Source organism: Zootoca vivipara, chromosome 1, assembly GCF_965207765.1.
Source record: "Zootoca vivipara chromosome 1, rZooViv2.hap1.1, whole genome shotgun sequence".
Classification (NCBI taxonomy): domain Eukaryota; kingdom Metazoa; phylum Chordata; class Lepidosauria; order Squamata; family Lacertidae; genus Zootoca; species Zootoca vivipara.
The window spans coordinates 33,937,610-33,964,185 of NC_142582.1; positions in this window are offsets into that span (position 1 = coordinate 33,937,610).

Consider the following 26,576-nt stretch of genomic DNA (forward strand, 5'->3'; position numbering starts at 1 on the left):
GGTAGCAGTATGCCTTGTTTCATATTTAAAAAGCATATTTTATTTTGATGTATGCATTTCTAAAAGCACATTACCCACAAGTATCTATTTCTCTGCGCACCATATAGCAGAATTTGGAGAAAAAGCAAATCCCGAAGGTTACTTGTTGCAATCCATTTATGAGTATGGGAGGAGCAAATTAGAAGAGTTTGCTTTAAAAGACGCACAGGCCAAACAAATTTCTCCCCCATTGCTCTGTCACACCCATGACACAGTCAGAGCCAACAGTGGCTCTGTGTCTGTGACTCATGTCTCTCATGACCAGAATGCACATAGGGAATCTAAACACGTATGCTCACTCATAAAATTACATGCATGTCAGCCAACAGAAAACTAGAAGCTACATCAAGAGCCTACCTTGTATACAAGCCATTGGTGGCCAATGTATGCATGGGAAGCAATTCCTATAGGATACAGGACTGAGGCATAAGTGAAAGGATGTCATTAGTACATGTATATGTATATGTAATATAGCTTTATAAAATGACATGGCTGTAATGTACCCTGGGTGTATCCACAGCTAAATTGCTAATAAAAACCTTGTCCATACTCTGGCTGACTTTTCTTCCTGGCCTTTTGTGGATACGATTTTGAAAGCGATACCAGCAATATTACTTAGCTCTCTTGCCATGCCTTTATGAAATGGTATATGAAGCAGTCAAGTAAGGAAAATTAAATATGATGCCCATTAGATCAATACAATTTTATTTATGTGCCTTGTGTAGCTACACAAACCACTTACCATTAGGACTTATTTGTGAGTAGATTATTTCCATTTAAGTTGAAGTGCTTTATTGTCGCTGCTACGGTTATTGTGCAGATTTTAAGTTTAGAGCCAGATTAAATGACATCCCGGTGATACTGGAGAGGAATTGTAACATTGTCTGCTGATGAGAAACATACAGATCCCTCCTCCTTTTTTGCTTTAGGAGCCTGGTGACAGATCTAGAAGACTTTTAGGCTGCAACCGTAAACGCACTTACTAGGAAATAAGACCAGCTGAACAGAGAGACTTACTTGGAGTGTAGGATTTTGCAGTTAGATCCCATGATTTATTATTATTATTATTTCAATTTATCTACCGGTACATACTGCTTTTCAGCCCAAAGGTCATCAATAGCATATTAAGAACAACAACATATACAGCCAAGCACAACCAGATGCTGTAAATCCATCAACAGCACAAAGTGCAAGAGCAAAATCACAACATAGGAGGGCCGAAAGAACACCTCTCAAAGCTAGAGAGCATTTGAAGTGTTGAAGGGTTCTCTTACCAGCTCCCCATTTCATACACACACACAGTGTCATCCAAACCCAGTGATCCAAATGGGACATACTTCTAAGTAGACATGTAATGGATTCCTTTCTATGATCTAGTTCACATGTAATTCTAACCCAAATTATGGCTGCTGCACTGTGAAATTAGCCATCTTTTGTCTTAGCATGTCTTCTAAGTCTGGGCTGCTGGGTTGTCTTGCTCCAGACAAACCACAAGCTGTAACCAAGATTTGATCTTGGTTTGTAGTTTGTCTGGGAGATGTAAACCACAAGCCTGGATTTGGACCGTACACTAAGCCAAACCATGGTTAAGCTCAGCGCACTGCAGCAGCAGAACAACCAGAGGAAGAGCAAAGCACTTATGATCACCTCATGTTTGCTTGTTCATGTCAATAATGGTTTGGCTTAGCACAGGCATAGGCAAACTCGGCCTTCCAGATGTTTTGGGACTACAACTCCATGATCCCTAGCTAACAGGACCAGTGGTCAGGGATGATGGGAATTGTAGTCCCAAAACATCTGGAGGGCTGAGTTTGCCTATGCCTGGCTTAGCATTATGCAGGAGCTAAGTGTATGCAACTTTGCCTTGTCCATTTTTTATTTTTAATTGCTGCTTTCAGTTATGGAGACTAGCTCAAAACCAAAGCCACTGTTTATTGTTTCTTCTCTCTCTCTCTCTCTCTCTCTCTCTCTCTCATAATAAGGGAGTTATCCCTGCAACCATTTCCTAGCATATCAGGAGCCCACACTGATCACACTCTATTTATAAAATTGTCTGGGTTGTTTGCAGCTCTCAGAGGAACAGGCAACACAGAGTGCTAAATAAGGAAAGAGCTAAGTAGAGGTGCTGGTATTGTCATGTGTTGAAACTTTGCAGCCGTTCCTGCTGCCTTTGTTAAAAGCAACACTGTTAATTAGACTATTGTATTCTAGATTTGGCAAGCGGGCCAGTGATCATTTAAGGCAGAAGAGACTAAGCGGTGGCCCTCCAGATGTTTGAAGGACTCCAGTAGCCCAAGGACTCCAGCAACATCTGGAACGCCACAGGTTCCCCAGCCCTCACATAGGATAACCACCTTTACTGAGGAAGGATTAATCTTCCAGGTGTTTCAAGACTGTCTTGCTAGGTTAACTTTGTTGCTCCACTTAAACTTTATTCAATACTTGCCTTCAGACTTCATTTGTAGTGCCAATGCTTATGTGCCCTGTTTTTGTGATGGTCCCACAAGAGAAAGAGTGGCACACAGTACCTATGATGCCACAGCTACTATCCAATAGGCACCAGCAACTGTTATTTGACCAAAAATCTCTGGCAAGGGAAGCTATAGCTTGGGGTGAAGGAAATCACATTTTACCAACAACAAGTTGTTGAATTGTAAGCATTTATTGTGAATGGTGGGAGTGAGCACTACAAACACCCTCCTGTACTAGAGGTGTGGTTTGTGCATCCCCCCTGGACCCCTTATGACGGCCCATTGTGTTCAATCCTGCCCTATGCCACTCTCCCCAAAGTTGTGAAAGAAAATTTATGGACTCCTAATAAAAGAACAATATAAATCACCAGGGGAAGGCAAAAAAAACCTCCCAACCCAGAGCAAATGGAGATTTTGAGTAAAATTCCTTTCTGGCCTTGTCAGCCAGCAACCCAAGTTCCCTGTGAAGCATTAGCACAGAGAGCAAGCAAGTGGGAAGCTCATGCGGCAAAATGGCCTCATCCTGACCTTTGGACAGCTGAAGCTTTTAAGTCCTCAGCTTCGCCACCCACTTAAGGTTCTTTCAAGATCCCAAGATCTCACAAGAGTCTGCCCAAAGGCTGGGAAACCTTCCTCCTTGAGCTGCCATGCCGCTGGACAAACTATACCCTGAACACAAGGGTGCTCAGAGTGGTCTTTATGTATCACTTTTCACTTGGGGCTCACAAAGCACCCAAAAATGATTAAAATAGTAAGTATCAATAAAACAAAGAAGATAAACGAGCATTCATCTCAAGGAAGCTGTTTCTCCTCCTTCTCCCCTTCTTTCAGGGAAGGTTGATTCTTCCGTAACCCTTGCTGGACAATGAGCTTTTACCCTTGAGAAATGAGATCAGAACCCTTCTGGAAACAGCTGAGAAACCACTGTACTTTTAGTACTATTTCCCTAGAAAAATAGGTGCCAGAACTCACTATGAATACCTCCCTCGTTTTCTTAGAATGGCAATGGTGACCACCTGAGAGGTGCAGAAACTGAGTTTCAATGAGTTCTGGCTGGGGAAAAAAAGCCTTGCATTTACTGTTCAAAAAGTTCGTCATCCCACGCTAATCTGATATTGATGATGAATGCTCTTTTGGTGAACTTAAACTGAGAACATCTGCTTAGATCAGGCATCCCCAAACTTCGGCCCTCCAGATGTTTTGGACTACAATTCCCATCTTCCCTGACCACTGGTCCTGCTAGCTAGGGATCATGGGAGTTGTAGGCCAAAACATCTGGAGGGCCACAGTTTGGGGGTGCCTGGCTTAGATGCCTGCACATAACACTCCATTGACATCAAGGGTTGACTGAGGTGTCCTTAGCTGTGTGTTGAGGATTTCAGCCTTTGATAATCAGAAACACTTCTGTCAACTCAGCTCCAAGATTTGAGAGTGGTGAGGACTGTGGACACTCCTGCTTATTTTCTGCTATGCTCTGAAGCTCCTTTGCTGTACATTTCATCGCTTGAGTTTTCAACCTTCCTATGCAATTCTGGAATCATAGGGAAATTTGATTGTAGTAGACCAATAACTGCAGGGAGCAGGGAGAAATTTGTGGAAATGTGTGTGTATGTATATATATTTACCAAATGCAATCACATATGCCCACCAGGATGCATGTGCAGAATGTTTTTAGAACTCTCATATGGGTGGTTTCCGAAGTAGAAAGTATTATTAAATCAAACCACTCAACTTTATTGAGTTTCGCCCGTCACTAATAATTAATACTCAAATGCTGCAGGTACTGCTAATTAGGTTTTAAACAGTACTGTTTTTCAACTAAATGTGAACTTGGTGGAATATTAGCCCTGTGTTCAGACAAGAATGAGTGCCATTTAAGATAGGGTGGGGTTGTCGGGTCGGAGTAAATATTCACTGTTAACTTGTGATAGGCGCAACAGTTTCAGATCCACTGCTCATTACTTTGAACGTGTCACATTTGATAGGGTGACAAGATGCATTACAGAGAAGGAATTTTACAGATGGAAGGGAATATGTATGTAAAATTGTTTTATTTGTTCCTTCTCCCCCCGCCCTTCCTCATTCCCGCTATACTGGCCAACCTTAGATAATGGAATTATTTTATGCCTTTTGCACTATCATCAGGCTGTGGATGAGTGCACAAAGGCCACTGGCAAGAAAAATAAGATGGTTGTAAAAAAAAAATGCAACGAAAAATTGGGAAGAAGGGGAAAAAAAGGTACAACCAATAACTTGCCTTTAAATTTAAAAGGAACTAAATGAGGAACTTCTGGACAATTTATCTTGCTGTTTACAGATAACAAGTCACTTTGTTTTTATGTGCTCAGTCTAGTATTCCATAATTTATTTGAAAGAAGATGAGAAATAATGTAGATAAATGATGAAGTGTCAGTGTCTGACGCTCTTAAATGAAGCTATTATGGTCAAAGAGAAAACGTAAAACCTGCGGCTCATTATGAGAGTGTTCTACTTGTCAGTTAAGTGAAAAGGCCTGGAATGATTTCCAGTTTATTTGTCATTGCAGTTATTAAAGCTGTCTTTTTGGTGCCATGAAAATGAATTGAAGACTTTATTCCAAGTAAATTTGTACTAAAGCTTTCAGATGTATCTTATGTGAGCTCATTGAGGCAAGAAAACAGCTTAAAAGCTGAAATATTACAAGAAGGCAACTACTGAAGTCTTGAAATGTAAAAAAGAAAGAAAAAATTATAAAGTTGCTCAAGTAAATGAAGGGTTTTATCTCTGGGGAAATAATATAGCTTAGAGTGTTGTTGTTTCTTTCTTTCTTTTTGTTTTGTTACCATATCATAGGTTTGCTTGGATGAAAAAGAAATAGGCCTTTGTTAATTGCATCAACATTCTTCCCCACCCAAAACCACCACCCAAAGAAGTCTGTATGGTGATCAGTACAAAGTTGACTTTCCCTGCTGAAATAACGTGTGTGTGTGTGTGTGTGTGTGTGTGTGCGCGCACACACACACACACACACACACAGAGAGAGAGAGAGAGAGCTCTGAAGATACTTTGCGTGGTTCAGGTTACAATTCTCGACTCAGCCACATGGCAACATAATGTTGACCAAGATTCTCCTCTTTGAGGCACAAGGTGATGAAACTTGCAAACAACCAAGAGGCCATTGCATCACTTTCCCAAATCCTCTCTTTATGTTGCCCTGAAAAATTCTATGGCACTGGAGCAAAGAAATGACATTATTTGAAAAATAACTTTATAGGGTGTTTTTTTGGTCATACTAGCCAACAGAAAGAAAAGAAAAGTTGTCAGTTTAAGTTTTTTTCTAACTGAATTGCTTGACTGACAAGTAGAGTTTGGTGACTCTGCCAATTTTGGGTTTTTCCAGTCCTATGATTACTTTTCTACATTTTCACATCAGTTTCCATTTGTTTTAATAAATAAAAAAATTAGGAAAATTCCACTGCATTTTTGTGCAAATTTCTTCGAATATACATACTTTGGCAAACAGCTTTCCCTAAATATAATACATTTTTGCATCTTATTTTCACTGACGTGAGCATATTGTACCATAGAATACGCAGTTTTGTACACATTACTTGGACACAGAACTGCATATAAAAATCTATGGATGTGTGAGTTTTGAAGGATAGCTGTGCCCCAGTTTGCGTATTGTTTCAGAGAATATGAATTAGCTAGGTTTGCCTTTAAATGCAAACTAAACCAAATTTACCCCCCCCCCCATTCCGAGAGCCACCTGAGTTTACGACCAGCACAATCCTATACAGAAGAAAGTCCTTTTGAGTTCAGTGTGGTTAACTGACTCATAAACGGGTTTTAGGCTGTATTCCTATGCTTACTTTTTGTATAGTGTCAGCTTACAGCAGGCACCCCCAAACTTCGGCCCTCCAGATGTTTTGGACTACAATTCCCATCTTCCCCAACCACTGGTCCTGTTAGCTAGGGATCATGGGAGTTGTAGGCCAAAACATCTGGAGGGCCGAAGTTTGGGGATGCCTGGCTTACAGTGAGACACATTTCCACATAAATATACACAGGTTTGCTCTTCTTAAAATATACCACCCAGCTCTAGAAACTGACAGATAATAGGTTTTTGTTTTGTTTTTTTAAAAAAATCTATTGTGTGTACTGGACTTAAAATACCTAATGATCTCCATTTAGCTGAGAGATCCAATGGTAATATTGCACAAATTCAAATCAAACCATACCCCCAATTTTTCCCCAACTCTCTCTCCCCCCCCTCTCTCAAACTTATTTTGACTCAACGTTTACTTAAAGAATTACAGAGGTATCTTTGGCCCTGTAGTTTAGTTAGTTATTCTCTTTATCTCTCCAGATTTCTTTTGCTACGGCCAGAGATGATCTCCCAGCAACTGCCATGATAAATCAGTGAACAGTACTGAGTCAGGGACTGTCCAATAAGAAATTACAGTATTTTTTATTTTTTAAATTGAAAACTGTAGAAGTACTAAATGGAATGCTTTAACTCCAAGCCTTAGCAATCTTACGGCAGCGTAGTTGACATTTTATTGCCGATAATACAAATGTTATGACATGTCCTCAGGGTCAGGTTTTAAAAAAAAGAGGAAAAGGGGCTCCCCCCCATCCTCATCAGAAATAATCTGTCAGTTTGTCATCAGATATTATAGCTGCCCTTGCAAGCCGTGTTACAGTTAAGGGTTTATCAGGCCCTACACTACATAGACTCTGATTTTCAGGGGTTTAGAACTCTAATAAAAAAAAATTCCCTCTGGGCTAAAAATTGGCATTCACAGCCCCAAAGGATTTTTTTAATTAAAAAGAGAGAGAGAGAGGAGGAGGAGAAATCAGTGAAGGTTTTCTTGAGTGATAAGAGCACATACAGAGAGACAAAAAAGAGAGAGAAAAAGAGACAGAATCTATTCTGCATTTTTTAAAAAGAAAAATACTTTAAAATCTTTTAAACTGCTAGACTTAGAAATATTTAAGCACCCAGCTATCTTTGCATAAGAGACTATTAAAAAAAAAGAGAGAGAGTAGAGCCCGTGAAGGGGATAGGTGTCTGGTAGACAAGTGCTTTGTGCTCATCACAAGCCTAAGTGTTGAGCTTTTGATGAGACGTGTAATTAGCAACACATTTCAAAAGCTCTTGGTCGCCCCTTCAGTAGAAACCAGGCATGAGGGAATTAGAATGTCTGATGCACAAATATAAAGCCCAGGACACCAGATTATGCCCTCCTACACCCTTCTCCCCCATGTTTCCATTGATATTGTCCCCAAAGGAACTGAATTAAAACATGTTTACTTTCTGCAGAAGCTCAGACGCTGAAAGCGATTGCTGTATCCGTAAGGTGGGTACCACGACATTATTTTCCAAGACTTGTCCACCAGGCATTCTTTTATTTTACCCATTACATCCATTACAGCTTCGGTAGCAGTTTGTCATGGGTTTCCCAGCAGCACTTCACGGCAGTTTGTGATTGGACAGCATTAATGCCCAGTCTATGCTGAGCCAAAAGAGCAGAAAATGATAGATGTTGACACCTGATCCACTTATCATCTCGAAGCAGCATCCACATGCTCAGGAGCAAGAGGAGCCCCTATTGGTGCTGCGACAAAGTTGTGTGTTGTGGGCCAATGAAGTTGTGCTGCAATTGGGGGGTATAGGTGGAGTTAGGCGTGATAGCATAAATCTGGCAGACCCCTGCTTGGTCCGCCTGGCTGGCTTAGCCCTCTGAGGCCTGGGGCAAGTGTGTCCAGCTGACCCACCTTTGCATGGGCCTGTGTTGCACCAGGTGTTAATCACCCCTTAGTCCTTTGGTTCATCCTTCTCTTTACAGGGTTCCAAATAAGTACTTAAGAAATTTATTTTAGTGTGCATCCCCTCTATTTAAAAAAGCCAGAGTTTGATCTGAAGGGGCCTGTTGGTGTACAGTCATACCTTGGAAGTTGAACGGAATCTGTTTCGGAAGTCCGTTTTTACTTCCAAAATGTTTGAAAACCAAAGTGTGGCTTCTGATTGGCCGAAAGAAGCTCCTGCAGCCAATCGGAAGCCATGGAAGCCCCGCCGGGCCTTCGGCTTCCAAAAATAGTTCGTAAACTGGAACACTCACTTCTGGGTTTGCCGCGTTTGGGAGCCAAAACGTTCGAGAACTAAGGTACGATTGTAATTATTTATTGGCCTGACTAGCACACAGATGAAGGATCTCTCCAAGAAGCAATCTGAGCTCCTTGAGGATTGGGCAGGTTGGATATGATTTGCTTATTATTATTATTATTTATAGCAAAGCAAGTCAAGGCTCCATCTCTGAAAAAAATCTGAGCATCTAGTCTGTTTTGCTACCTGTGCTTGGGCATGTTAGAATCAGTATAGTTCCATAGTTAAAGTATGGCATTTGCTCTCTCAATACATTGATGGCTACCAGCTTAGATGGTTTAATAAGCCACTGTGAAAGCAGGACTAGATAGGAAGAGCCCAGCATGATCAGAACTATGTATAGGAATCCAGTACTGTGTCGCTGTGTTGTCCTAAAACTACAAAAGATGTTCCACACTGTTTATCATCTTGCCTACACTTTGAAATCCACTTCAGAGGCCCTACATGTCTGACTGCCTGTGAAGATAAAAGGATGGCAGACTCAAGGGAGATGGCCTTTTGGGTGGTGACCCCACATAAGTCAAACTCCATTCCTGTTGTGAATGATAGGCTGGGCTCCTTCCTTGACTGCCTCCATGCAGGTCCTGAAAGCTTCGTAGTTCGCTGCAGCTATCTTGTGATTAAAGATTTGAACTGGACAACATTTTTGGTGCTGATTTATCATGATCTTACGGTTTTACTGGGCTACGTGTTGTTTTAATGCCGTTGCTGGTTACTGCTGTTTATTGATTTATATGTTTATTTGGAGTTTAAGTTTATTGTGATTCATATACAGGTATATTGTTGTTAAGTGTGTTGGAAGTTGCCTTGGAAGGATTTCCCTTTAAAGTTGGCTTGTGAAATCTTTAAATAGACAAGTGGCCTCAGTAGGGGTAGCCCTGATAATCTGTTGCAGCAACCGCTACAATGAATCTTGCAGCAGATTTATTGTGGCATAAGGTTTTGTGGTCTAGAATCAACACCAGTGGATACAAGTGATGCATTTGATGAAGTGGGCTCTGGTCTATGAATGCTTATACTACAATAAATCTGTTTGTCTTTACGGCATCACAAGGCGATTCTTTGCTTTTACTGTTTAAATGGGGCAGTTATAGCCATGAAGGATGAAGCTGCATGATCTTACCTTGGCAATTATATCTGTACCTTTCAGTGCTCTGAGTGTATCTGAATTATGACTGGAACTACCTGAATGAACATATTTTCAAGTACAGTGGTACCTCGGTTTAAGTACACAATTGGTTCCGGAAGTCTGTACTTAACCTGAAGCGTACTTAACCTGAAGCGAACTTTCCCATTGAAAGTAATGGAAAGTGGATTAATCCGTTCCAGACGGGTCCGCAGAGTACTTAAACTGAAAGTACTCAAACCGAAGCGTACTTAAACTGAGGTATGTCTGTAATCATAAGTAGCCTTGTTGGAAAGATGGGGAATACTGAATTTTATACATAAAACCCCCAGAGTTAGCAGTATACACACCAAGGGACAACATGGGCAAGGGCATATTCTGTCTCTCCCAGTTAATATCTATTGGAACTCCAGTTATGTTGCTTATTGAGAAAAATGCTGAATCTAACAATTCAGCCATGGTCTAGACCTGCCGCCCTTCAGATGACCATTGACCCCAGTTCTCATCATCTCCAGCAAGCATGGATGATAGGAATTGTAGTCCAAAGGCACCCAGATGACCACAGCTTAGCCATTCCTGACATGAAGCAGTTTAGAGAAATGTCTGTGGAGTTCTGAATTCTGGGTTTTGTTTGTTTTGGTTAAATAAGAGCAATGTAGTAGAGTTTTTAAAAGAAACTGAAGTGAAGCTTTCAATCTTTTTTGTTTTAAAAATCCTCTGCTTATGTGCTTCATTTAAAAATAAATAAATAAATCCAGATTTATTTATTTTTTAGTGCTTCACAGACAACATTTAGGACAGACTGACTTCTTTCAAAGCCCTTGGAGAAACATAAAGATAGGTAGGGAATACAGTAAAGAAAAGCACAGAAACAGAGTAACTTGGGGCTTTGTGGGGGTCACAGTCTGACTAAAGGGGGTTTACTGATATTGCACTTTTGGCTTGGTGGAGTGGGGGCAGAACCCTGAACCACCCCAGTTTGCCTCATTGTCCCCCCCCCACTCCACTGTAGATGCACATCTCTAATCTATACATCAAAACCTGGACAATATAAAAAATGGGTTATGAATAATTTCACTTAAATTCCAATTAAAACTCTGGACATTGACCCTACCAAAGAGAGGAAGGTGAACCCTTGGCTGAAATGTATTTTCCCTTCCCAAATCATGCACAAAATTCTCAATTCTCTCACGGATTTAATAAAAGAAAGGTGTTGGTTACAAAAAGGCTGATATTGTCATATTTCTATGGGTCAAGTTATCCAATATTTGGAGTAGAAATTGAGAGCACTTTCTTTGTGTTTCCTAGATTCATTGCAAATTATGGTATCTATACAGTCTTGCAATTTGATCTTCATTCACATGCTCCCTCGTGTCATGCTCTGGAAGGACTCAGAAAAAAATGGAAAACAGTTTATTAAAATAATTTGGAAATATGCTAAAAATGAGGTGTTGCATAGGGTTTCAGTTCCAGAGCAACATATTTCTACAGCGATAGAGGTCCAGTTATAAGTCCTGAAGATTGTTTGACAGAACATTTAAGAAAGTGGTCTAAACCAAAGTTAGAGTTCAGCTTGAGATACAGGGAGAAAGGCTCCTCATTCGTTATGTTAGGTTCAAGTTGTCAGTGGGCAAAAAGAAAAATAGAATGTGAAAACCCCAGGATGGGAGCATTCTGGTCTAGTGCTGGTCTATCCTGGCAGCATTCTGGTCTAGTGCTGTTGTTGAATTTAACTAGCCCTCTTCAGGAGAAGAAGAAGGAACAGGGATAAGATGTTACCTCCATTCACTCTGTGCTAGTTTTTGTTGCCTTTCATGAGTTGGAAGGTGACTGCACTAGGGAGCCTCTTCTGTTGGCATATACACATTTTGGTACCTTGGTTCTCCAGGATTCTCCAGGAGGAGTCTCCATAGAAAGAAAAGGTCCCTGCTGCAGAAGGTCACCCTCCAATGTGTGGAAGGCAACATGAAATGGGCACAGAGGAGGGGGTGATCTAGTGTCTCTGTCCTCCTTGCCACCCGTCCCTCATGTGACAACTACCCTATTTGCATAATGCTTTAAGAATTCTTCCTGACACCCTAACTCCATTGGCTATAAAGCAGATATAGGGCCAATAACATGCAGAGAAGCTTGCCACAGAAACCGCCCTCTCCAAAAATTAAACTGTTCATTTGATGGGGAAATTTGTGCGGCGAGTCATCGCATATGGGTGTGCCACATGGAGGAGCTGCAAACTAATAAGTAATATGTAAGGCAACCCTCTGAAATAGCTTCTGTTTCACGTAAGAAGTCACCTAATAAATACAAATTGACCAGAATTAAACAGCTTACTTGTTGTATCCTTTTTAACAGTTCAAATAAAAAGATGTAGGAGCTGGACAAATGAGGCTGAACATGTAGAAGATCACAAAATATTGGAAAGGTTTAATGATTTATTACTCTCTAAAGTGCTTCTGATGTTGTACTTTTCTTGTTGTTGTTCATAAAGAAGTGTATTTTGGTTCTGAGTCTTGCATTATTCTTACGTTCAACCAGATTTTTTTTAAAAAATAAAATTAAATAAAAATAAGTGACTTCTGAAAGATACCATCATAGTAATAACCTGTGATGTGCTTTGGGTTCTTCGTGAGCTGTGTAGATGGATGGCCCTCATTTTATGCCAGACTTTTTTCCCTGGCAACTCTTGCATTACTTTTGTAATAAAATTAGCCTTTTTTATGTTCCAGCATAATCTTGAATATCAGCAAAGCATTACGCTTCTGTTTTGTTTTTAAATACCATCTTCTGCAAGATACCAATCCTAACCATTTACTCCAGTCTGTCTGCTTGCAAGATTGGCAATAGATGGGTGGCTTTTCAAATGCTCAGAATTTGGATTTGTGCTGAATATGACCAGGCATATTTATGTTGCTTCCACTGTTGTTTCTCCTTACTGATTTTCTGTTTGCTTACAATACTTCAAACAGAACTAACAGAATCCCTTCGGAATATGCAAACATCTCCCCAACATTGAAACTATCAAATGTTACTGATGGAAACTTCCTTTTGTACTGCTCATCTATTTGCCTATCCAGTTTTCGGATAACCAAATTCATTAACGATTATCTGATCTAAAAGCAATTTGAATTTGTGTTCTTCCCAGAACTAAGAGCACAGGCAGTCTCCCTCTTCAAACAAACGAACAAAACAACAACAAAAACCAACAACACAACAGCACCCATTGATTTTAATGTTGGTAAGTTTTAACAGCTCACAGCATTGCCAGCATCAGAAACAGATTGTGCCCACATGTTTTGTATAACAATTACCTACAAATACCTGCACATATTCTTTACAATTCATAGATGTTTTAGGAAGTAAATATTTATTTGTGTTACTCTTTCAGTATTAAAGCCCTGGGAAATGAAGGGAATTAATAACATGAGGGGTGGGGAAATCAAATGCACAGCATCACAAATGACTTAAAAGATAAAATTAGTGGCATTTGATCATTTTTCTTCCTCTCTCTCTGATATATTTATAATTTAGACTGCTTACCTAAACTTAAATATAGATAGTGCAAGTGAAAGTATTTGTTAAAGCACTAAGCTGACAAGTACAGAGTGTTGGCCATTATTTCTATTTGAGAGTCAGAGGTTTGAGCTATTCATTTTGTACTTCGACACTCAGCCTGGCAATTCCTTAAATTCCCAAAGCTTTTCAGATGGCTTCCTCAAGGACAGCTATCATGTCTTAGTTGCTTCAGTGACAGATGGGATACAATGTGTCATGTGATGGATAATGTTGGAGCCACACTACTTAATCCTTCTAATACTAATAGCTGCATTATCATAGAGATTTATGAGAATGTCAGTTCCAAGTTCCCAGTCCCATTCATAGGTTTTTTAAAACTTCAGCTGCAAAAAACATGCATCCATCCCATTAATTCTAATTATCATGGTTCATCTTCTCAGCAGTTTTGCACTCCCGGAACCTTTCAGTGCAAATTAACGTACCAAAAAAGTGTATTAATTAATATTTGTAGCTTTTAATTTCTGCAAGAGTGTTGTCTGGAAGCAGCTGGCAGTACAGGGCCGCTACTATTGAATCTTTGCCAAACAAGTGCAGATGTAATTTTGTTATCTCTTGCTTAGTCATTTACGCAAATTAATTTGAACAATTAGCCTTTTACTGGTCCTTCATGAATCATGCAAAAGGGATCTGCCAAAAAATTGCCAGTTGACAGAAAAGAATTGGTTAACGTTGCAAGTCTGGTAACAAGGTAACATGGATGTACGGCTGTGAAATGAGATTTTAACTCTGTCTTAAAGGCTGTATTTAATATTTCTCTTTGAATACTGTATAACACACACACACACACACACTCAAGGCCAGGCAGCTTTCAAATACCTTATCAGTTTTAGAGAGCAGGAAATATAATGATGAATCAAGTTATCTAAAAATTTGCAGTGTGGGTGTTCTACAAAATAAGAGCAAAAATATGTGCTATACAAAACAGTTAACTTGCATTTAGAGAATGCTAAACCTGAGGTGAATCAGTGTCATCACTGAGAGCCTACATAGGTCATTTCTGTGAATGCAGATGGATGCCAAAGGGGGAAAACTTTCAATATTCACCCCCTCCAGGCATGAGAACATCAAAATGTTCCGCATTCCTAGGCCACAGAGATACTACCTCTTGTTCTCAATGAAATGACTCTTTCTTTCTTTCTTTCTTTCTTTCTTTCTTTCTTTCTTTCTTTCTTCTAGGCTATGCTAAGGAGAAAGTCGCTGCAACCACTAATATTGCCCACCTCTGGTATGCTCATGCCAGGCAATATTGTGGAAAGTCAGGTTGCTGGACCTTGAAGGTGCTCGTATCTGGCAATGCTTCTCTTCAAGCCTTGGACAAGCAGGGGAAGCAAAGCAATCCTGCTAGAAGGTGCAGGTGATGGTGATGGTGGAATAGAGGTGGGTTGTAGAGTAAGCTGCAGAGGAGCAAAATGTTGGACCTCTGGCCTATAACTCCGAGAAGAAGTCAAATGAGGTTTCTCCTGGCAGATCGGGACAAAGATAAGCCACTTCCGCGCCTGCGACGGAGGTGGGGTTGTGGGCTTCCCGACTGTACCATTGCGTAGGGGCTGCAAGTTCAGCCCCTACGTGATGGAAGGTTCCCGCCTGCGTCACCTCCGAGCTGTCCAATAGGGACGGATAGGGCGGGGCCACGCGGTTTAAAGCACCCCGCAGGCGGGAACTCTCCCTCTTTTCACCCTGTTCGCTGGAGCGAACAAATTCTGCATAACAATTAGATGGAGGAGGGGCAGGTTACGTCATCAACTGCCCAAATTTGGAGAAGTAATTCCGTTAAAGGATTCCGGGGGCGAGGCTTGGTCCTGAGCCTGGAGTCACCAGGGCCGTAGGGCACGCCCCTTCGGTGGCCACAGGAGGAGTTCCGGTAGATGTACATCACTGAGCTCCTTATTGGTGGTTAACTTCTCACGGACTTCAACACACGGGTTGGAGTCGGATATATTCTGATAGGTTCCAACGCCTAAACCAATTCCGCTCAACATGCATAATCCATAAAGTTGTGGCCTTAACCACCCAATTAAATCTTAATTACTGTGTCACGAGTCTTTATTACACGGAAAGGAGGGACATTGCCACACAATCACTGTTTTAGTAGCTTCCTTCTTAGCCACAATTTTACATGAAAGGGTTCCCAACGCACCATCCTTTGGGGGAACAGACAGGGCCACACGCCTCATGGCCCTGCCCTGAACCCTCCTCGACTGCTTTTGCCTGGCTAGCATGTGTCAAACAGTGAGTCAAACAGGCAGGAGGAGCTCCAAAATGGTGGAGCAAAAGGAAGATGTGATTAGGAGCAGCTTAAGAGGTGGGGCAATGAACAGCAATGCTTTCCTATGCTTGTGGGCACCTGTCACCCCTGTCACTATTTAAACTTATTGGCCATGATCTGCTTAATTCAATAGTGTCTGTTCACCCCATCAGTGGTCGTACAGCATAGTAAAAGCAGGGTAATGCCACACCTCCTTATTTCGTAGCTCCAGCACTCCAGCAGCAACCTTTGTATTTCAACAGATCTCTATCAATTTTCTTTATTTCTTTTCTATACTCAGAAGCATATACAACCTGTGTGATGATTAAAACCCAACTTTTTGTTTATGAAAACTGCAGCAAAACCTATAGATCAAATTTATCACATGAGGAACAGCTCTCTCTCTCTCTCTCTCTCTCTCTCTCTCTCTCTCTCTCTCTCTCTCTCTCTCTCTCTCTCTCTCGTGTTTTCACCATCAAATATCATTTTTTAACTTCTCTGTTTTGGGATGTGTGTGCACGCACACATCACTGATGAAGGAAAAAGATTTTTCTTCTGATACTATGAGAACAATGAAGTTAGTTCTTCCGTAATTTTAAGTAGCGCTGGTAAACTAGGCTGGAGCTTGATTAATAGTATATTAAAATCAGAGTCTTTGTGGTGAGTGGTGGATAAGGAGTTTTGGGCAAATTACTTGGTTACTTGGAAGCCTTTAAATTTTAATCATGGAGACACTTCAGCATCATTAAGTCCTGAAAAGACAATGGGGCACTGGTAGGAAGTTATGTGAATTGATGGGCTTCTCAATCTCTTCCTCTGGTGATATCGAGAGCAGGGCATGGACTGCAATTGAGAATCCTCTCGCTCCCCATGACTTTGATTGCTGTTGTTATAATTTAATATTAGACATTTTCTTACGATCATAGGAATGAGATGAGTGAGTTGCAAAAAAAGGGGGGGGGAGAATTAAGGGTTTGGTTCATATGAAATTAGGTTAAGTTGTAGCTTTATGTGTCATGTGTTCTAATGTGCTCTAGCAAGATTTCAAGTATCACTGAGATTGAAATCAGGTTCAGCTGAATTTTACACATACTGTACGCAATATATATATATATATATATATATATATATATATATATAGCAAAAAAATAATCCCATGAGTTAATTTACCGGTACCTATGAAATAACGTTAATAAATGAATGCAAGGCAGCATTGTCTTCAAAAGTACTTTTTACTAGGGATGGATAGATCTGCCAATTTCAATTTCTCATTTTTTTTTGCCAGTCTCTCTAGTTCTGTACCAGTTTGGACATTTGTGAGATTTTTAGTACAAAATTCTTCTAATAGGCATGTTTTTGCACATTAAATGAAGTGCATTTTCCCACCCTGGGTTCCTTTGGAGGAAGGTGTGGGATATAAATTCAATAAATTTATAAGATTTTTTATATGTTATTTCCACTTATGCTAGCATTTTAATGCACTTTCCCCTAACATGCACACTTTCTCCCGGGCCTTTGGTTAATTAAACTATCTTTGGTCTTTTAAACTGTTTGTGAGGTATTATAATAATAATAATAATAATTTATTATTTATACCCCGCCCATCTGGCCGGGTTCCCCCAGCCACTCTGGGCGGCTTCCAAAAAAAAAAAACAGAAATTCTAAAATACAGAAATCCATCAAACATTAAAAGCTTCCCTAAACAGGGCTGCCTTGAGATGCCTTCTAAAGGTCTGGTAATTGTTCTCTTTGACCTCTAGTGGGAGGGCATTCCACAGGGTGGGTGCCACTACCGAGAAGGCCCTCTGCCTGGTTCCCTGTAACTTGGCTTCTCGTAATGAGGGAACCGCCAGAAGGCCCTCGGAGCTGGACCTCAGTGTCCGGGTAGAACGATGGGGGTGGAGACGCTCCTTCAGGTATACCGGACCGAGGCCGTTTAGGGCTTTAAAGGTCAACACCAACACTTTGAATTGTGCTCGGAAACGTACTGGGAGCCAATGTAGGTCTTTTAGGACCGGTGTTATGTGATCTCGGCGGCCGCTCCCAGTCACCAGTCTAGCTGCCGCATTCTGGATTAGTTGTAGTTTCCGGGTCACCTTCAAAGGTAGCCCCACGTAGAGCGCATTGCAGTAGTCCAAGCGAGAGATAACTAGAGCATGCACCACTCTGGAGAGACAGTCAGTGGGCAGGTAGGGACTCAGCCTGCGTACCAGATGGAGCTGATAAACAGCTGCCTTGGACACGGAGTTGACCTGTGCCTCCATGGACAGCTGTGAGTCTAAAATGACTCCCAGGCTGCGCACCTGGTCTTTCAGGGGCACAGTTACCCCATTCAGGACCAGGGAGTATTGTTTTTGTTTGCTACTATGATTTGTATTTTTGTATTTTTATATTGTAAACTGCCCTGTGATGCTCAGATAAAGGATGGTATGGAAATTTGAGTAAAAAGGAAAAGGAAAATAGTAATATAATGGCACACATTATTTTGTACACATTATTTGGTAGGAGAACTATATGACAAAATTGAGGGAAGTGCAAATTTAGAAGGATAGCTGTGTTTCAGTTTGCATATTGTTTCAAAAAGTGTGAATTAGAAAGAGTCATATTAAAATCTGGATCACACCAAATTCCACCCCCCCCCCCAGGCTTATTGGGTTGTAATGTTGTAGGCAAGTTGCCACTTTCTGATTTAATGAGCTGATCCTCCCAGTGCTGTGACTTGTTTGTCCCCCCCAAAAAACACACATCCGAAATGTGAAATGCCTTCATCCTAGAGCGATTGACCTAGTGGGACACTAAAGAGCTCAAGTTGTGAAACATTTATGAAAATGTTAAACCCTCACATTTGTTTATGTAGAGTTTGCATCAGTAATTTTGCCATTTTTCATAGTTTTCTTCTCTAATTTATCTCTTGGCTGATTTTTGCTATGTACATGGGGATATGCGAGTGTATATAGTTTATAAACATCAAATTTTATTTAGACAGTGGGAGATAAGGAGTACTGCATAGCCAGACTATGATACAGTATTATCATTATTTATGGATTGTGAGACAAATGAATTATGCAACCCATTTCAGCGAGGCTTTATATACTTTTTTAGCTCAGGCTTATGTATTCCATCCATGTTGAGAAAATGCTCTGATAGAATATGGATCCAGTTCCTTCCTTCTCGAGCCCCCGGTGGAAAAAGAACAAAGGCACTCTTTGGTTCTCTCCACACCCTCTTGTCTCAGAAAACAAAAAGGGAATCGGACAAATCAGCTGCTTTGGTGTTATGCTGTTTTCCCACAGCATAGAGAGAGGCAATGGCTTTGCCCAACTACTTCTGTGCAGTCATGGTGAACGACACACATAAGAATGTAAGAACATAAGAAAAGTCCTACTGGATCAGGCCAAAGGCTCATCTAAGCCACATTCATGCCACAGTGATGCAACTTGAAGCAGTCATGGCTTCCCCCAAAGAATTCTGATCCCCTCACCGAACTAAATTGTCAGAATGGTTCAACAATCACTCCCTCTCCACAGGGAACTCTGGGAATTGTAGCTCTTTGAAGGGAATAGGGTGTCTCCTAATGAGACTCAACACCCTGAACTAGCTTCAGTTCCCAAAAATTATTTGCATGTCAAAGCCCCCAAGCCATCCCCAGGAGAATAAAGACACTAGGACACAGAATTTTAGGTTAATGTTAATGGGCAAAATTTAGGCAACAACTTTATTGGTTACAGAATGTGAGCGGTATTGGCTTAGGCATTGGCACCAACAGACTATATCTGAATTCCAGCCCACCTTGGAGGAAGTCTGTAAGGGTAAACCACCAGTAGGGGGAGCCCCGCCGATGTGGATCGACATGAGCATCCCCTGGGTTCCCGATGGGGTCGTGGCATGGCCCTAGCCCCTCCGTGGACTTTGGATGAGATTCACACCCCTGGATTCCTTTAACGGAATACCCTTGAGCACGGAGGGGCAGGTGATGGCCCCCACATGATACTATTCCAATGCCTAACCACCAAACCTTACAAAGTTGTGATGATTGCTAAGAGGTAGGCGAAAACCAAGTGGCTGGTGCCAATTTGCCAAGTGGGAAAAGTCCTACCAGGCCCCTCAATGACGACCAACCAAAGTCCATAGCAAGGCCAGTGACACAACCTGAAAAACGGTGGGAGGGCGGGAGATCCATGGCACAAGGCTGAACGGGGCGATTCAGCATTGCGCCAGGGTTTAAATTGCCCCGCCATGCCCCCCCGAGCTTCCCAATTGGCCACTTGATGCCTGGCATGGCCGGGCCCCCTCAGCTTGACGCGGGGCGCAGTCCCACCACAACCCACACCCACTCAGAAGTGGAAGTGATTTGGGGGAAGCCATGGCTATTTAAAGTGGTACCATGGATACCAAACCCCTTTCCACAAGATGATGTGCAATGAACACACAGACAGTGGACAATAGCAGGCCCTGGAACCCCCATCCTGCTGCCCATGTATTTAAATGCCTACGTGTACAGTGAAGATCTGAGCACACAAGCACCTGCACATAGGTAAGGCTCTATGCAATTGGAAATGTTTAAAAATCATGGCTTTCAGTTTCATGAAGCCTCACCATCACACAAATACTTGTGTGTACAAACAGACCCACACTGAGGATATGCATCTCAGTATGTGGGTAATGGGAGGCGGAGGCCAATTGTATATGTTGAGGAGTCCGATTTAAGAAGACATCAAAACCAGGGAGGGGGAACCAGAACCCCTCCGGATGTTGCCTGAATGCTACTCACACCAGCTCCAGACAGCATGGCCAGCATTCATGGACGATGGGAGTTGTAGCCAAACAAAGCCTGGGCGGTCCCAAGTGCCACACCCCTGACTTTAAAGAATCAAAGCATTCCTCCCCAACGCATACTTTTAATTCAAGGTTCACAACAAAGACAGAAGAGACTATGTCAAGGGGTTATTTACTAATTTATATAGATGACACATCACAAAAGGGCATTTGTGGCTCTTTCCTCCACAATTTGTCCTTTACAACTGCAGTGAGAGACAGTGACTGGTTCAAATGACTTAGGCAGTTTCATAGCTGTAGCTTTTATGCTGTTGAGTACTATATTTAAATATCTACGTTGCCCATCACCAAGTACGATCTTGATCACATGCATCATTTAGATCATTGTTTTACATTCTCCCATTTTCTCTAGTCACTGCTGTACCATTTTTATCTTTAGGAAGCCAGCCAGCCATAGTTAACCATTCCATAAGCATGTGCCCAATTCCCCTATGGAAATTAATTGGTATTACATTTGTTTATGTTTGGCTGGATCACTCTCATGGCAATTTATGCAAGAAATTCACAGGCCGGTGTGGATTTGCTCCTGTTACATGAAACTGAAGTCTAAATAAGAATGTTTTTTTTATCAGGCACCAGAAAGATTACAGTGAAGACACCTACTTGATCTCAGTGTGCAGGAGCTACCACACTAAACGATCAGGTTCTTACAGATGTGGAATGGGTATTACGTGGCACCCATAGCTGTGCCAATTCTGCCAATCAAAGTGGTCAAATGAGCATATGCAGGGTAAGGTGATCTTGTAGATCAATTGTTCCCATTATACAGATGATAATTTAAGAAACAATGTTTTAAAAACTGTATTCAAGAAAATCAACTGTGTTCAAGATATATTGTAATCAATAATCCTAGCAATCTGGGTGGTATAGATTTCACCTGCACCCTGGAAAGCATTTAGATTATGCAACTAACCTATGTCCCACCAGGTTAAGTGACACTTTTCATGGAAGTCACCACTTCAATGATATTCTTCACCTGGCGGCTTCTTCTTCTTCTTCTTCTTCTTCTTCTTCTTCTTCTTCTTCTTCTTCTTCTTCTTCTTCTTCTATAATTTTTATTGAGTTTTCATGACTTCCCATATTCTCCTTCCATGGTTCATATTACATTTCATGTTTTCCTGCATATTTTACTATAGCCATTCAACCAAATGTTGGTCTAAAACTTTTTCCTCCATGTGCTCCTCCATGTTTTTGACCATGTTTTGACCAACAGGTTGGTTTTATCTGAATTTATTTTAAAACCTGTCACTTCTCCAAATCTTTTAATTTCTTCTAGCACTTTGGGAACGCTCTCCTGTGGTTGTTCCAGTGTTAAGACACATCATCACACCTGGCTGCTTCTTCTTGCTCCAGCCTGAATTAGTCAAATGGATGATTCTGTCTAATCAAAGATGGTGGCTATGTGGACAGTCAGAATTGGCTGTGTTACTGAGACCATTACAGAAAGAGTGTGGCAAAATTCCCCCAAAAGGGACATGGTTCATGAAACAAAGTTAGCTTAGTTTCATCTCATAGATTTTTGATCTACAGCTAGGAGAAGAGAAACCCCAACTGCAAAATCATAGATGGGGATTAATCTATGTGCAATAATCAATCTGGTTGGCATATAGGAGTGAATGACTTGTGTGTTTATATTCAAGTCTTGCAACCAACGTTTGCTGGACATGGTTTCTCACAATAGAAATGATTATACGGATTAATTTTTTGCCATGAGTCCAAGTGCTAATGGTATACATGGTATACTTGTCACCATATGGCATGGAATACTACTTGTTTTTACATTCTCAGGAGCGTATGGGGATTTGGAAATCTTAGTTTCTAGACTAACTGGAGATTAGATGTTGGGTGAAAGGATAACACAGTGATTGAACCTTGCACATTCTACTTGCATAAGTCAAGAAATCACCATTTAACTTCAAAATTAAACAAAAGTTGGTGTGTAGCAGCTAATAACTGTGTCTTCTTGACTGATGACTATGACAGACAATTAATAGAAGAAGTGATGAAATGGTAGAGAACTTGTGGCTATGGGCTGCAAAAACTATTTGATACTTTGGACATGTATAAAAATAAACCAACGACCTCATAGACTCTATTCTTTTTTCAACAGATTACTTGTTGTTTGCTGGGTGTATGGGGTGTAAGGGGATGGGTAGTACTATGGTAGGGAACATGTCATACTCCTTCTTGGGTAGTTTGTCCACCTTTGCACTCAGCTTTCATCTGTTCCTCCTAGAATATGTCAGCATGCAACAATGGTCATACCCTGGGTAATTGGTTCAAATGGCTGGCTAAACCAGTTGAGTGTAGCCAATGGGTCTCAAACCCTCAGTGAGTTAGATAGGTTGATAGATAGATACTTTATTGTCATTGTACATAGTACAACGAAATGGAATGCCATCTCATTAAAACAAAAACAAAAACACAATTACAGCCACACATACACATACATACACACTCATCGCAACTCCCCAAGATCATATAATTTAGTTACAGCATTTAAGATGGTTATAGCTCTTGGATAAAAACTGTTTTTTAATCTATTTGTTCTTGAGTTAGGGACTTCTCCTGCATGTGAAGAAAGGCTCCAGTGGATTGAGCAAATGAGATCAAGAGTGGGTCCAACAGTCAAGAAGGCAGTTTCTGTTCTTCAGTTTCAGAAGGAGGCTTCACTTATACACTGTAGAGGGAAGGGAGGATCAGATGGGGCTCATCAAACTGGGAACCTGGGATCAGAGGAGGAAAACTCTGATTCTAAGCCTCTGCTGCCTTGCAAGATATCTTTTGGAGAAGAAAATGCTAAGGAGGAGACCCTACACAAATCCCCTCCACTTTGAAGATGGTTGGATGGTGTCTTGTATGCCTCCTTCCAGCAACTCCTGCAGCCAAGCTGGTGCCAAACGTATTGCTCTGCTTTCCTTTGGACTGCATCAGAGAGGCCGAGAAAGGAGTCTTGTCATCTGGGCAGCCTAGAACCTCCATACACTCTGCCCAGGCTTGCACTCCAGGGAGGTAACTTTGGTGCCACTAATGCAGCAGTTTGGTTTCACCCCTGGAGACACACTCCATTGTCTTCCCATTATTTGCACTGTTATCACCTCTTATCTGTATCAAAGAAGATTAAACACAGACTTTTTGCATTTAGGACAGTGATGGGGAAATGCACCAAAAAGTGTATGATGAATGAATAACTATTGAGAACTAGATCAAGATGAATGCTCAGTGTCATTTAACCTCCTGAAAACAAATGGGAATGAATATTCTGCAAAGCCTGGGCACAGCCTTACTTTAGTTTTAAGGAATGTTGTTGTTTAGTCCTTTAGTTGTGTCCGACTCTTCATGACCCCATGGACCAGAGCACGCCAGGCACACCTGTCTTGCACTGCCTCCCGCAGTTTGGTCAGACTCATGTTCGTAGCTTCAAGAACACTGTCCAACCATCTCGTCCTCTGTCGTCGCCTTCTCCTAGTGCCCTCAATCTTTTCCAACATCAGGGTCTTTTCCAGGGAGTCTTCTCTTCTCATGAGGTGGCCAAAGTATTGGAGCCTCAGCTTAACAATCTGTCCTTCCAGTGAGCAGTTTAAGGAATAGTGCTTCCTAAATAGGTCATCTGGAGGTCATGATATTGTTGCACACATTGCCAACTCAATGTGTGTGGAAGAAGAACTATTTAGTATCTTGTCTGGTGTGTTGGGATGTGGTGTAAATATCTTAGCTATTTTTTTCACATTTCTCAAATTATATATCTACAGTCCTCCAAACATTCATTCTGGACTGGCATAAATGATACTTGCAAGACCATACTTTGGATGTTCATTTCTAAGATATCAAAACACTACATAAAAATATAAGAGATATAACTGCTACTGAAATTAATTGAGTGTCTCTAAGAAACTCAAATGAAAAACAGCTTTAAAATATTAAGGAAAAACTATTCTGCATCATTAAAACCAAATTCCATACCAGATTATTGTAAGCCGCACATCCAACATTACAGATTATTTATCTATTTAGGAAAGAGTGCAGGACAAATACAGTGAACTGTAGAAAAGTTTATTTAACTTTTGTCCCATTCACGATGCAGAAAGCTTTAAATTAGTGTGATGTTTCAATTTCGAAAAATGGCTACATATTAAAGAGAGAAGGATAAGATCAGTTTTATAAAGCCATGAGTGTGTGGAAAGAATAAATCATTCATTATTTCAATATAAAATCTTGGGGGGAAACACTGAAATGGTTGGCTGGCAAGTTTATCACAAATGTAGCAACTCTTCATCCACAATGGGCAGATTCAGACATAATGCCAAACCACAGTGAATGAACCTAGGTGAGTTCTGGGCTGGTGCCCTCTCCTCTCTATCCCCTGCTACTTTGGCTCAGCTGCAAAATGGAGTAACTGGATTTTGTCATGTCACCCGAACTTAATCAAACTACTGTATGGTTAATATTCACTATGGTTCATTGAAACAAGCCACTAAAACTATAATTTAAGAAGCTGGCTTGCTTTCAACAAACCACAGTTAATATTAGCCACAGTTTTGGGCTTCAGCATAATGCTAAACTGGTTAATCTAAGATGAAAGCAGATATATGTGTGTGTGTGTGTGTGTGTGTGTGTGTGTGTGTGTGTGTGTGTATGTGTAGGTTTATATGCATGCACATGACTATGAGACTCACCATAGTTTACACTTGTGATACTTTAGAATTAGGTGTGAACCAGGCCATAAAACCATTGACCCACAAAACATGTTCATTTGATGGTGAGCATCACATGAACCTTGAAAATGCTTAGATACATATGTTAGAGAATAGCCACTGTTTTCAGAGATAGTATACTTCTGACTTCTAGATTCCGAGGATTATTATCCAGGAACATATTGTGCCACTGTGAATCCCCTGAAGAATTTGCCTTGCCAATTGCATACCCTCCAACATTACTCCAATGAAAATGGGGACGTCCCATTCCATAATGATAATTTTACTATTTATACTCCACACATTTTATTGGGTTATATATAAAACATAATAAATCATTAAACATAAAAAACATCCCTATACAGAATTGCTTTCAGACAGCTTGTGGGCGGATCACTGCATACCCTCCAACATTTCTCCAGTGAAAATAGGGACATCTTAAGAAAAAGCAGGACATTCCAGGATCAAATCAGAAACCAGGGCAGCTTCTCTAAATCAGGGACATCCCCAGAAAATAGGGACACTTGGAGGGTCTGCAATTGCTGGGAGACAAGAGTGCTGAACTAGATCAATGTTCAGCTTGGTCTGACCCAGCTTGGCAATTCTCATGTTCTTGTGTTAAAGGGCTTGCAGAACTACAAATTCAATCTGGGGGATCAAATATAGACACACAGCAGCTAAGATTGATGCAAAGTATAACTGGCACCAGAAGATGTGTAATGGTTACTTCAGTCTTTGTATAGATGAGTGCATAAAACCGAGTCCAGCTTGTACGTAGTACAATAGATATTTAAACTAATTATAGAGACAGTATAATAGAATGCTTGAAACTGCTTTGGCAGAGACATGTTTCTCTGGTAATTGATGAGGATTAATGATATCCTAAGTGATGTTCTCGTAATGGTACTTCTCATTTCTTTTGTGCCTGTTCACAAAGGATCTCAACATTCCTAGAAAACATAGGTGATAAATCCCCCCTGTAATAATATAGGGAAATAAGTACCTTATAACATTTTTGAAATATGGAAGTGGCTTGAAAGGCATAGCCAAAAAAGAAAAGGGGGGAAAGACACAACTAGAATCCAAACCTTTGGAGATGGGGGCTTTGATCCATAGAGACTCCTTCCTTTTTTCACCCTGGACAACAATTCTTTGTGAAACTTTCTCCCACAGGATGTGCATTTGGTTCCCATCTTTGGTTGCCTTTCAATAGGTCCTTAAAATACTTTGTATTCTAATCAGCTTTTAATTGTTCGTGCTGCTATTGAGTTTTTAAAACTTGTCATCGGTTGGTTAGAGCATGGTGTTGATGACGCCAAGGTTGCAGATTCAATCTCCATGTGGGAGAGTTGCATATTCAGGTTGGACTAGATGATCAGGTTGAGTTCAATGAGTTTACTTCCAGGCAGGCAGTTGCAGGAGTGCAGCCTATATCCTGAGATTT